An 11,810-nucleotide genomic window follows, 5' to 3' on the forward strand; every position below is an offset into this window, starting at 1 on the left:
GGTGGAAGATCATATGTTCAGATCCATTATGCATATTAATACCCCTCTGATTATGAACATGAATGTGATTTGTGAGTAGTTATGTTTGTTCCTGAGGACATGGGAGAAGTCTTGCTATAAGTAGTCATGTGAATTTGGCATTCGTTCGATATTTTGATGAGATGTATGTTGTCATTCCTCTAGTGGTGTCATGTGAACGTCGACTACATGACACTTCATCATTGTTTGGACCTAGAGGGAGGCATTGGTAAGTAATAAGTAGATGATGGGTTGCTAGAGTGACAGAAGCTTAAACCCTAGTTTATGTGTTGCTTCGTAAGGGGCTGATTTGGATCCATATGTTTCATGCTATGGTTAGGTTTACCTTAATACTTCTGTTGTAGTTGCAGATGCTTGCAATAGGGGTTAATCATAAGTGGGATGCTTGTCCAAGGAAGGACAGTGCCCAAGCACCGGTCCACCCACATATCAAATTATCAAAGTACCGAACGTGAATCATATGAGCGTGATGAAAACTAGCTTGACAATAATTCCCATGTGTCCTCGTGAGCGCTTTCCTTTATATAAGAGTTTGTCCAGGGTTGTCCTTTAATACAAAAAAGATTGGGACATCTTGCTGCACCTTATTTACTTTTACTATTTGTTACCCGTTACAAATTACCTTATCACAAAACTATCTGTTACCGATAATTCCAGTGCTTGCAGAGAATACCTTGATGAAAACCGCTTATCATTTCCTTCTGCTCCTCGTTGGGTTCGACACTCTTACTTATCAAAAAGGCTACGATACATCCCCTACACTTGTGGGTCATCAAGACTCTTTTCTGGCGCCGTTACCGGGGAGTGAAGCGCCTTTGGTAGGTGAAATTTGGTAAGGAAAAATTTATATAGTGTGCTGAAATTTACTATCACTTGTTACTATGGAACATAATCCTTTGAGGGGCTTGTTCGGGGTATCTTCACCCCGACCAGTAGAGCAAAGAGTTGCTCCTCAACCTATTGAACCTACTAAAAATGTTTACTTTGAAATTCCTTCGAGTATGATAGAGAAACTGCTAGCTAATCCTTTTTCGGGAGATGGAACATTACATCCCAATTTGCACCTAATTTATGTGGATGAAGTTTGTGGATTATTTAAGCTTGCAGGTATGCCCGAGGATGTTATCAATAAGAAGGTCTTCCCTTTATCTTTGAAGGTAAAGGCATTGACATGGTTTAGGCTATGTGATGATATGGGATCATGGAACTACGACCGATTGAAATTGGAATTTCATCAGAAGTTTTATCCTATGCATCTTGTTCATCGTGATCGTAATTGTATATATAATTTTTGGCCTCGCAAAGGAGAAAGCATCGCTCAAGCTTGGGGGAGGCTTAAGTCAATGTTATATTCATGCCCCAATCATGAGCGCTCAATAGAAATTATTATTCAAAAAATTTATGCTCGGCTTTCTCTTGATAATCGCTCCATGCTCGATACTTCTTGTACTGGTTCTTTCATGATGAAGACTATTGAATGAAAATGGGATTTATTGGAAAGAATTAAACGCAACTCTGAAGATTGGGACCACGACGAAGGTAAGGAGTCAGGTGTAACACCTAAGTTTGATTGTGTTAAATCTTTTATGGATACCGATGTTTTTCGTGAATTTAGCACTAAATATGGACTTGACTCTGAGCTAGTAGCTTCTTTCTATGAATCCTTTGCTACTCATGTTGATCTTCCTAAGGAGAAGTGGTTTAAATATAATCCTCCCATTGAAGTAAAAGTAGTTGAACCTATTAAAGTTGAAGAAAAGACTATCACTTATAATGATATGTTTATGAATGAAAGAAGGGAAATAGATGAAGTATTCTTTAAACAGGGACCTATTTTGAAACACAACTTGCCTGTTGAAATCCTAGGGGATCCTCCTCCACCTAAGGGTGATCCCCTGCTTGAGCTTAAACTTTTACCTGATACTCTTAAATATGCTTATCTTGATGAGAAAGAGACATATCCTGTTATTATTAGTGCTAACCTTTCAGAGCAAGAAGAAAATAAATTATTGAAAACTCTGAAGAAGCACCGTGCTGCTATTGGATATACTCTTGATGATCTTAAGGGCATTGGTGCCACTCTCTGCTAGCACAAAATAAAATTGGAGAAAGATGCGAAATCGGTTGTTGATCACCAACGACGGTTAAATCCTAAGATGAAAGAAGTGGTAAGAAAAGAAATACTAAAGCTTCTGGAGGCAGGTATAATTTATCCCGTTGCTGATAGTCAGTGGGTAAGCCATGTCCATTGTGTCCCCAAGAAGGGAGGTATTACTGTTATTCCTAATGATAAAAATGAATTGATCCCACAAAGAATTGTTACAGGTTATAGAATGGTAATTTATTTCCGCAAATTAAATAAAGCTACTAAAAAGGATCATTACCCTTTACCTTTTGTTGATCAAATGCTAGAAATATTATCCAAACATACACATTTCTACTTTCTAGATGGTTATTCTGGTTTCTCTCAAATACCCGTGTCAAAAGAGGATCAAGAAAAGATAACTTTTACTTGCCCTTTCGGTACCTTTGCTTATAGACCTACGCCTTTTGGTTTATGCAATGCACCTGCTACTTTTCAAAGATGTATGACTGCTATATTCTCTGACTTTTATGAAAAGATCGTTGACGTTTTCATGGATGATTTCTCCGTTTACGGAACTTCTTTTGATGATTGCTTAAGCAACCTTGATCGAGTTTTGCAGAGATGTGAAGAAACTAATCTTGTATTGAATTGGGAGAAGTGTCACTTTATGGTTAATGAAGGTATTGTCTTGGGGCATAAAATTTCCGAAAGAGGTATTGAAGTTGATAAAGCTAAACTTGATGCTATTGAAAAGATGTCGTGTCCTAAGGACATTAAAGGTATACGAAGTTTCCTTGGTCATGCCGGTTTTTATATGAGGTTCATTAAGGACTTCTCTAAAATTTCTAGGCCTCTGACTAATCTCTTACAAAATGTTGTTCCTTTTGCTTTTGATGATGACTATGTAGAAGGATTTGAAATACTTAAGAAAGCTTTGATTTCTGCACCTATTGTTCATCCTCCTGATTGGAATTTACCATTTGAAATCATGTGTGATGCTAGTGATTATGCTGTAGGGGCTGTTCCAGGACAAAGAGTTGATAAGAAATTAAATGTTATTCAATATGCTAGTAAAACTCTAGACAGTGCTCAAAGAAATTATGCTACTACTGAAAAAGAATTTTTAGCAGTTGTGTTTGCTTGTGATAAGTTCAGACCTTATATTATTGATTCTAAAGTAACTGTTCACACTGATCATGCTGCTATTAAATATTTGATGGAAAATAAGGATGCTAAACCTAGACTTATTGGATGGGTTCTCTTGCTACAAGAATTTGATTGGCATATTATTGATAGAAAGGGAGCTGAGAACCCCGTTGCAGAGAACTTGTCTAGGTTAGAGAATGTTCTTGATGACCCACTACCTATTGATGATAGCTTTCCTGATGAACAATTAGTTGTGATAAATTCTTCTTGTACTGCTCCATGGTATGATGATTATGCTAATTATATTGTTGCTAAGTTTATACCACCTAGTTTCACATACCAGCAAAAGAAAAGGTTCTTCTATGATTTAAGACATTACTTCTAGGATGAACCACATCTTTATAAAGAAGGAGTAGATGGTGTTATTAGATGTTGCGTACCTGAGCATGAATAGGAACAGATCCTACACAAGTGTCACTACGAGGCTTATGGAGGACATGCTGGAGATAGAACTGCACATAAGGTATTGCAATCCAGTTTTTATTGGCCTACTCTCTTCAAGGATGCATGTAAGTTTGTTTTGTCTTGTGATGAATGTCAAAGAATTGGTAATATTAATAGACGTCAAGAAATGCCTATGAATTATTCACTTGTTATTGAACCATTTGATGTTTGGGGCTTTGATTATATGGGACCGTTTCCTTTGTCTAATGGGTACACACATATTTTAGTTGTTGTTGATTACGTCACTAAGTGGGTACAAGCTATTCCAACTAGCAGTGCTGATCATAACACCTCTATTAAGATTCTTAAAGAAGTTATTTTTCCGAGGTTTGGAGTCCCTAGATACTTAATGACTGATGGTGGTTCACATTTTATTCATGGTGCTTTTCGTAAAATGCTTGCTAAGTATGATGTTAATCATAGAATTGCATCTCCTTATCACCCACAGTCTAGTGGTCAAGTAGAATTGAGTAATAGAGAGCTTAAGTTAATTTTGCAAAAGACTGTTAATAGATCTAGGAAGAATTGATCCAAGAAACTTGATGATGCATTATGGGCCTATAGAACTGCAAACAAAAATCCTATGGGCATGTCTCCGTATAAGATGGTTTATGGTAAAGCTTGTCACTTACCTCTCGGACTAGAACATAAGGCATATTGGGCCATTAAAGAGCTCAACTATGACTTCAAACTTGCCGGTGAGAAGAGGCTTTTTGACATTAGCTCACTTGATGAATGGAGAGCCCAGGCTTATGAGAATGCCAAATTGTTTAAAGAAAAGGTTAAAAGATGGCATGACAAAAGGATACAAAAATGAGAGTTTAATCTAGGTGATTATGTATTGTTATACAACTCTCATTTAAGATTTTTTGCAGGCAAACTCCTCTCTAAATGGGAAGGTCCTTACATCATCGAGGAGGTCTATTGTTCCGGTGCCATAAAAATCAACATCTTTGAAGGCACAAATCCGAGGGTGGTGAACGGTCAAAGAATCAAACATTATATCTAAGGTAATCCCATAAATGTTGAAACTACTATTATTAAAACCGTAACCCCGGAGGAATACATAAGGGACACTTTCCAGAACGTTTCAGACTCCCAAAAGGAATAGGTACGTGGTACGGTAAGTAAACCGACTCCAAAACAGTTCTAATGGCAATTTTCTCCGTTTTGGAATATTTAAGAAAATAGGAAAATAAGAAGTAGTCCGGAAAGGACACAAGGCTTCCACGAGGGCGGAGGGCGCGCCCTACCCTTTGGGCGCGCCGCCCTGCCTCGTGGTCACCTCGTGTGCCCTCCGGACTCCGTTTTCTTGCACGATACTTCTTTTGGTCGGTAAAAATTCATTATATAATCTCCCGAAGGTTTTGACCACCGTACCACGCAAATATCTCCTGTTTTTCTTTCGAGCTGTTTTCTTCCAGGGTTGTCAAGGCCAGGCATCATGTCGTCTCCCTCCTCCTCCAACAGTGAGGGCAATGATGCTTGGATAATGAAGATAGAGCTGAAGAGAGAAGAGCCCGGAGAGCTCAACAAGGATGATGGGATCAAGAAGGCCATGGGGGATCAAGTTCCGATAGTAGTAGAAGAATACATCCTTGAACCTCATCACAATCTCTTTACCCCAACGGAGATTGAAGCTTTCAAGATGATTGAGTTAGCTCACATTCAAAACAAGTATCTCACAAGTGAAAATATTTTGTTGAAGGAGCATATTGTCGCACTCAAGGGCATTATCCGCAAATTGGAGGACCTCCTACACTCGATGTGTGACTATCCATCATCATCAACACCTTCTTCACCAACAAATAAGAACTAAGTATCAGGTATGGGCACTCCCCTTGGCAACTGCCAAGCTTGGGGGAGTGCCCTGGTATCGTATTATCACCATCACTTTTATCTTTACCGTTTTTCTTAGTTCGATCCTTTTGGTAATATCTTGATCTAGTAGAATAAAGTTTTAGTATGATCTAGTTTTGAGTTTTGCTTTATGATCCTTCTATGTAATCAAGTCTGTGAGCTATATATAATAAAGATTAGTGTTGAGTCAAGGGCTTGATTATCTTACTATGATCTTGAGGGAATAAAATAAAAGAAAAAGAGTAAAAAGAAATAAAGATATCATATGGATCTTATGGAGAGTAATGACTTCACATATAAAGAGTATGATGAATAAAAGTTGTTGAGAGTTGACAAACATAGTTTTGGTCATAGTTGCAATTAATAGGAAGTAATAAAGAAAGAGAGTTTTCACATATAAATATACTATCTTGGACATCTTTTATGATTGTGAGCACTCATTAAAATATGACATGCTAAAGAGTTGACATTGGACAAGGAAGACAACGTAATGGGTTATGTTTTCTTACATCTGAGATAAATTATGTTGTCATGGTTCATCCAACATGTTGAGCTTGCCTTTCCCTCTCATGCTAGCCAAATTCTTAGCACCAAGTAGAGATACTACTTGTGCTTCCAAATATCCTTAAACCCAGTTTTGCCATGAGAGTCCACCATATCTACCTATGGATTGAGTAAGATCCTTCAAGTAAGTTGTCATCGATGCAAGTAATAAAAATTGCTCTCTAAATATGTATGATTTATTAGTGTGGAGAAAATAAGCTTTATACGATCTTGTGATGTGGAAGAAATAAAAGTGAGGACTTCATAATAAAGGTCCATATCACAAGTGGCAATATAAAGTGACGTTCTTTTGCAATAAGACTTCGTGCATCCAAACATAAAAGCACATGACAACCTCCGCTTCCCTCTGCGAAGGGCCTATCTTTTATTCTTGTCTTATACTTCATGCAAGAGTCACGGTGACCTTCACCTTTCCTTTTTATATTTTATCCTTTGGCAAGCACAATGTGTTGGAAAGATCCTGATATATATAGCTAATTGGATGTGAGTTTTCATGAACTATTATTGTTGACATTACCCTTGAGGTAAAAGGTTGGGAGACAAAACTATAAGCCCCTATCTTTCTCTGTGTCCGATTAAAAATTCATAGCCATAAATATCTCGTGAGTGTTAGCAATTGTGAAAGACTAAATGATGGTTGAGTATGTGGACTTACTGAAAAGCTCTTATTGACTCTTTCTGATGTTATGATAAATTGCAATTGCCTCAATGACTGAGATTATAGTTTGTTGGTTCTCAATGAAGTTTCTGATTCATACTTGAAATTGTGATTGAATTGTTACTTTAGCATAAGAGATCATATGACAATATATGTATATGTTGTTGTTCTAAGAATGATCATGATGCCCGCATGTCCGTATTTTATTTTTATCGACACCTCTCTCTCTAAACATGTGGACATATTTTTCGATATCGGCTTTCTCTTGAGGACAAGCGAGGTCTAAGCTTGGGGGAGTTGATACATCCATTTTGCATCATGCTTTTATATAGATATTTATTGCATTATCGGCTGTTATTACACATTATGTCACAATACTTATGTCTATTCTCTCTTATTTTACAAGGTTTACATGAAGAGGGGGAATGCCGGCAGCTGGAATTCTGGGCTAGAAAAGGAGCAAATATTAGAGAGCTATTCTGCACATCTTCAAAAGTCCTGAAACTTCACGAGAGCACGTTTCAGAATATATAAAAAATATTAGGCGAAAGAAGTACCAGAGGAGGGCCACCCTCCGTCCAATAGGGTGGGGGCGCGCCCTACCCCCTGGGCGCACCCCCTGCCTCATGGGCCCCCTGGCAGCCCTCTGATGCCCATCTTTGGCTATATGGAGTCTTTCGTCGAGAAAAAAAATCATAAGCAAGGTTTCGGGAAGAAACTCCGCCGCCACAAGGCGGAACCTTGACGGAACCAATCTAGGGTTCCGACGGGAGCTGTTCTGTCGGGGAAACTTCCCTCCGGGAGGGGGAAATCATCACCATCATCATCACCATCGATCTTCTCATCGGGAGGGGGTCAATCTCCATCAACATCTTCACCATCACCATCTCATCTCAAACCCTAGTTCATCTCTTGTATCCAATCTTTGTCTCAAAACCTTAGATTGGTACCTGTGGATTGCTAGTAGTGTTGATTACTCCTTGTAGTTGATGCTAGTTGGTTTACTTGGTGGAAGATCATATGTTCAAATCCATTATGCATATTAATACCCCTCTGATTATGAACATGAATATGATTTGTGAGTAGTTACGTTTGTTCCTAAGGACATGAGAGAAGTCTTGCTATAAGTAGTCATGTGAATTTGGTATCCGTTCGATATTTTGATGAGATGTATGTTGTCATTCCTCTAGTGGTGTCATGTGAACGTCGACTACATGACACTTCACCATTGTTTGCATCTAGAGGGAGGCATTGGGAAGTAATAAGTAGATACTGGGTTGCTAGAGTGACAGAAGTTTAAACCCTAGTTTATGCGTTGCTTCGTAAGGGGCTGATTTGGATCCATATGTTTCATGCTATGGTTAGGTTTACCTTAATACTTCTGTTGTAGTTGCGGATGCTTGCAATAGGGGTTAATCATAAGTGGGATGCTTGTCCAAGGAAGGACAATACACAAGCACCGGTCCACCCATGTATCAAATTATCAAAGTACCAAACGCGAATCATATGAGCGTGATGAAAACTAGCTTGACGATAATTCCCATGTGTCCTCGGGAGCGCTTTCCTTTATATAAGAGTTTGTCCAGGCATGTCCTTTACTACAAAAATGATTGGGCCATTTTGATGCACCTTATTTACTTTTACTATTTGTTACCCGTTACAAATTACCTTATCACAAAACTATCTGTTACCGATAATTTCAGTGCTTGCAGAGAATACCTTGCTGAAAACCGCTTATCATTTTCTTTTGCTCCTCGTTGGGTTCGACACTCTTACTTATCGAAAAGGCTACGATAGATCCCCTACACTTGTGGGTCATCACCCACAACCAAGGGAAGCAACAACCGGAGCAACACACGCGTCTCAGCTCCCCCCGCACGTGCCCAAGCCCCTCTAGCAAGCGCACCACCCAGCACGACAACCACGCCCGACAGCCGCTACTTCCATGCACCGCACCAGCCCCCACCCGAATATGTGCCAGATCCGACGTGGGGACGTCAAATCCTAGCTAGCAGACCCCGGTTAGCCACATGTCACCACCTGCCTCTCACGTCGCCCGCCTGGACACCAGATCAAGGCTCCCAATGGCGCATGCATCCACCAGAGCACAGCCTCATGCGCCTGCCACCGCCATCCGCACCGCAGCGCACGCTGCCGCCACCCATGCCAGCTATTGCGCTGCCGGACCCACACAAACATGGCGCCCCATTCGGCCATGTTGTCCCGCGCCAGCCACCCGGAACAAGCGAGGGGAAGAGGCTGCCCACCGCCACCGGCACCTCCAGGGCTTTGCCTCACGGCTCTTGCCAAGAACGGCGGGGAAGGGGGACGGGAGGATGGGGGAGTGACCGGTGGCTAGGGTTGGTCCTCTCGGTCGGCCGCGAGGGCGATGATGAAGCTATGTACCTAGGGTAGGGTCATGGACCTGTCCAGTGTACCCTCCCCAAGGACATCTTTACAAAGAATCAGAAGCAGTCGAAGAGAAATCATCATCCACTCGACCGTGGAGATGCGCTCACTCGACCACCTTGAAGACACTCGACCACCAGAAGATGAGGAACCCTCCACTCTGCAACGGTTAAGACTTAAACCATAGCATTATGAGCATTTATGACATTTACTGTAGACGTTACCTGTAACGCCTTTCCTTTATGAGCATTGAACTCTGTGTAACGGAGGGGAGCTGGGGTCTTGGCGCACTCTATATAAGCCACCTCCCTCCTCTGGGACAAGGGTTCGCACTTTTGTAAACACACACACACGTATAATCCAGTCGATCGCCTCAGGGCACCAAGACGTAGGGTTGTTACTTCCTCCGAGAAGGGCCTGAACTCGTAAAACTCATGCGTACAACTACTCCATAGCTAGGATCTTGCCTCCTCATACCTACCCCCCATTCTATTGTCAGTCTTAGATCCACGACAGTTGGAGCCCACCGTGGGGCAGGTGTCTTAATGACTTATTGGAGAAGTTGCAATTTTTCCGATCCCCATCATCATGGTTCCAGGCGGAGGTTTGGCTGAGGGCCGCGAGATCCATCTCGGCGCGCTCGTGTTTGTCGCCGACGACTCCGCTTGGCTTTAGGAGGCACCACTCGACGTCAATGCGCTCCCCGCCCGCGGGGCGACACACTTTCACGCGTGCGTCCACGGCGTCCTCCTGCGGCAACCGTTGACCCAGTACCAGTCGACTCCTACGGCTTTCCCCCTCCCCGCGACCCGCTGGAACAAGCGCACCGGCCGGTCGAGGGTTCAACGGTGGGTGAAGCATGCGGTGGCCCGCCAGTCGGCCACCCCTCAAGTCGCGGCGCTCGAGCCCGACGAGTCTCTCTACGGCCTGTTCGATCTGTCGACTGGCTCCGTAGAGGCTGCATCCGAGTGCGGCAGCAATGACTCGGCAGCAGAAGTCCTGATGGTCAATGGACCACGCGGTCCTCCTGGCTTCGATCGTGAAGACGGAGGTGACGGGAACGGCGATCCGTCGCGCGTTCACGAGGAGTACCGCCCTGAGCCTCTCTCCTCACAGCAGAGAGAAGAACTTCGTCGCTGAAACATGGATGCCCTGCATACTCCTATCGTTGGAGAAACGCCCGAGGCCCAGGCCTTGGAACAGGCTCGCTTGGCCAATCTGGCTGAGCGCACTCGGCTGGAGAACCTACAGCGCGCACTCGATGATCGCGCTCGTCAACATGCTCCTGAGTCGAGCCGACACCAACTTTTTCCACCTCCGGCTCAGGTATATCGAACACCAATCCAAAACCTAGCAGCTGCGTCCCGGATAGCAGAGTCGATTCAACCTTCCCAGTCAGAAGCTGGCCGAGGTCTGGCGCAGATCAGGGCCTTGCTCCGGGCAGCAGGAGAGCAGAATACGGCCGTGTCTCAGTCGTGAGATAGGATCCATAGCAGATCTATGGTCGCAGATACGGTCCAGTCGGCCCATAGCCTGAGATCGCCCCCGAGGCGTGAGGGACGTGGAGAGCGGCGTGATCAGTACAGAAACCAGGAGCAGTATGATCATCGAGCCGATCGCGATGGTCGCCGTCGAGTGCCCACGCCTCCTCCAAGGAGTGGGTCGTACGTGCCGCGGCCACATGAAGACAGGCGCCCCAACAGCGTCGGAAGAGGTATTCCAGTCGACCCCAGGGAGCCAGGCTTTGATGCAAGATCTATTCTCGTACAAGGCTTGGTTGACAGAAACAGAGCTCACCGAGATGGCCATGACAGAGGCCCGCAAACCAGCAACAGGGTGCATGTCTCTGGCCCAGTGTGCTTCAACAGAGCTATCAGAGCTGCAGTGATTCCCCCCAACTTCAGGTTGGCGACTGGAGTCAGTAAGTTCACCGGAGAGTCCAAGCCTGACACCTGGCTCGAAGACTACCGAGTGGCTGTCCATATTGGTGGCGGCAATGATGAGGTGGCCATGAAACACCTTCCTCTAATGTTGGAGGGCTCGGCTAGGGCGTGGCTGAATCAGTTGGCGCCTGGTAGTATCTATACTTGGGAAGATCTCGCCCGAGTGTTTGTCAGAACGTTTGAGGGTACTTGCAAGCGGCCAGCAGGTTTGACGGAATTACAGTGTTGCGTCCAAAAACCGAATGAAACTTTGAGAGATTATATCCAGAGGTGGATCACCCTGCACCACACGGTGGAAGATGTGTCTGATCATCAGGCAATTTGTGCTTTCAAGGAAGGCGTCAGGTACCGAGAGTTGAATCTGAAATTCGGTCGGACAGGGAACATGACTTTGACTCGGATGATGGAAATCGCCACCAAGTATGCCAATGGTGAAGAGGAGGAGCGACTGCGGAGCGGCAAGCACAAGGCAGTCGCCCACGAAGCCGGAGGAGGAAACTCCAGTCGGAATGTCACATCCCTGGTCCTGTTATGCACTAGGCTAGACCTCATGTGAGCATCATGTTTAAATTTTTGAAACCTGAACTGAGGAATTTTGGAA

Source organism: Triticum dicoccoides, chromosome 4A (assembly GCF_002162155.2).
Source record: "Triticum dicoccoides isolate Atlit2015 ecotype Zavitan chromosome 4A, WEW_v2.0, whole genome shotgun sequence".
Lineage (NCBI taxonomy): Eukaryota > Viridiplantae > Streptophyta > Magnoliopsida > Poales > Poaceae > Triticum > Triticum dicoccoides.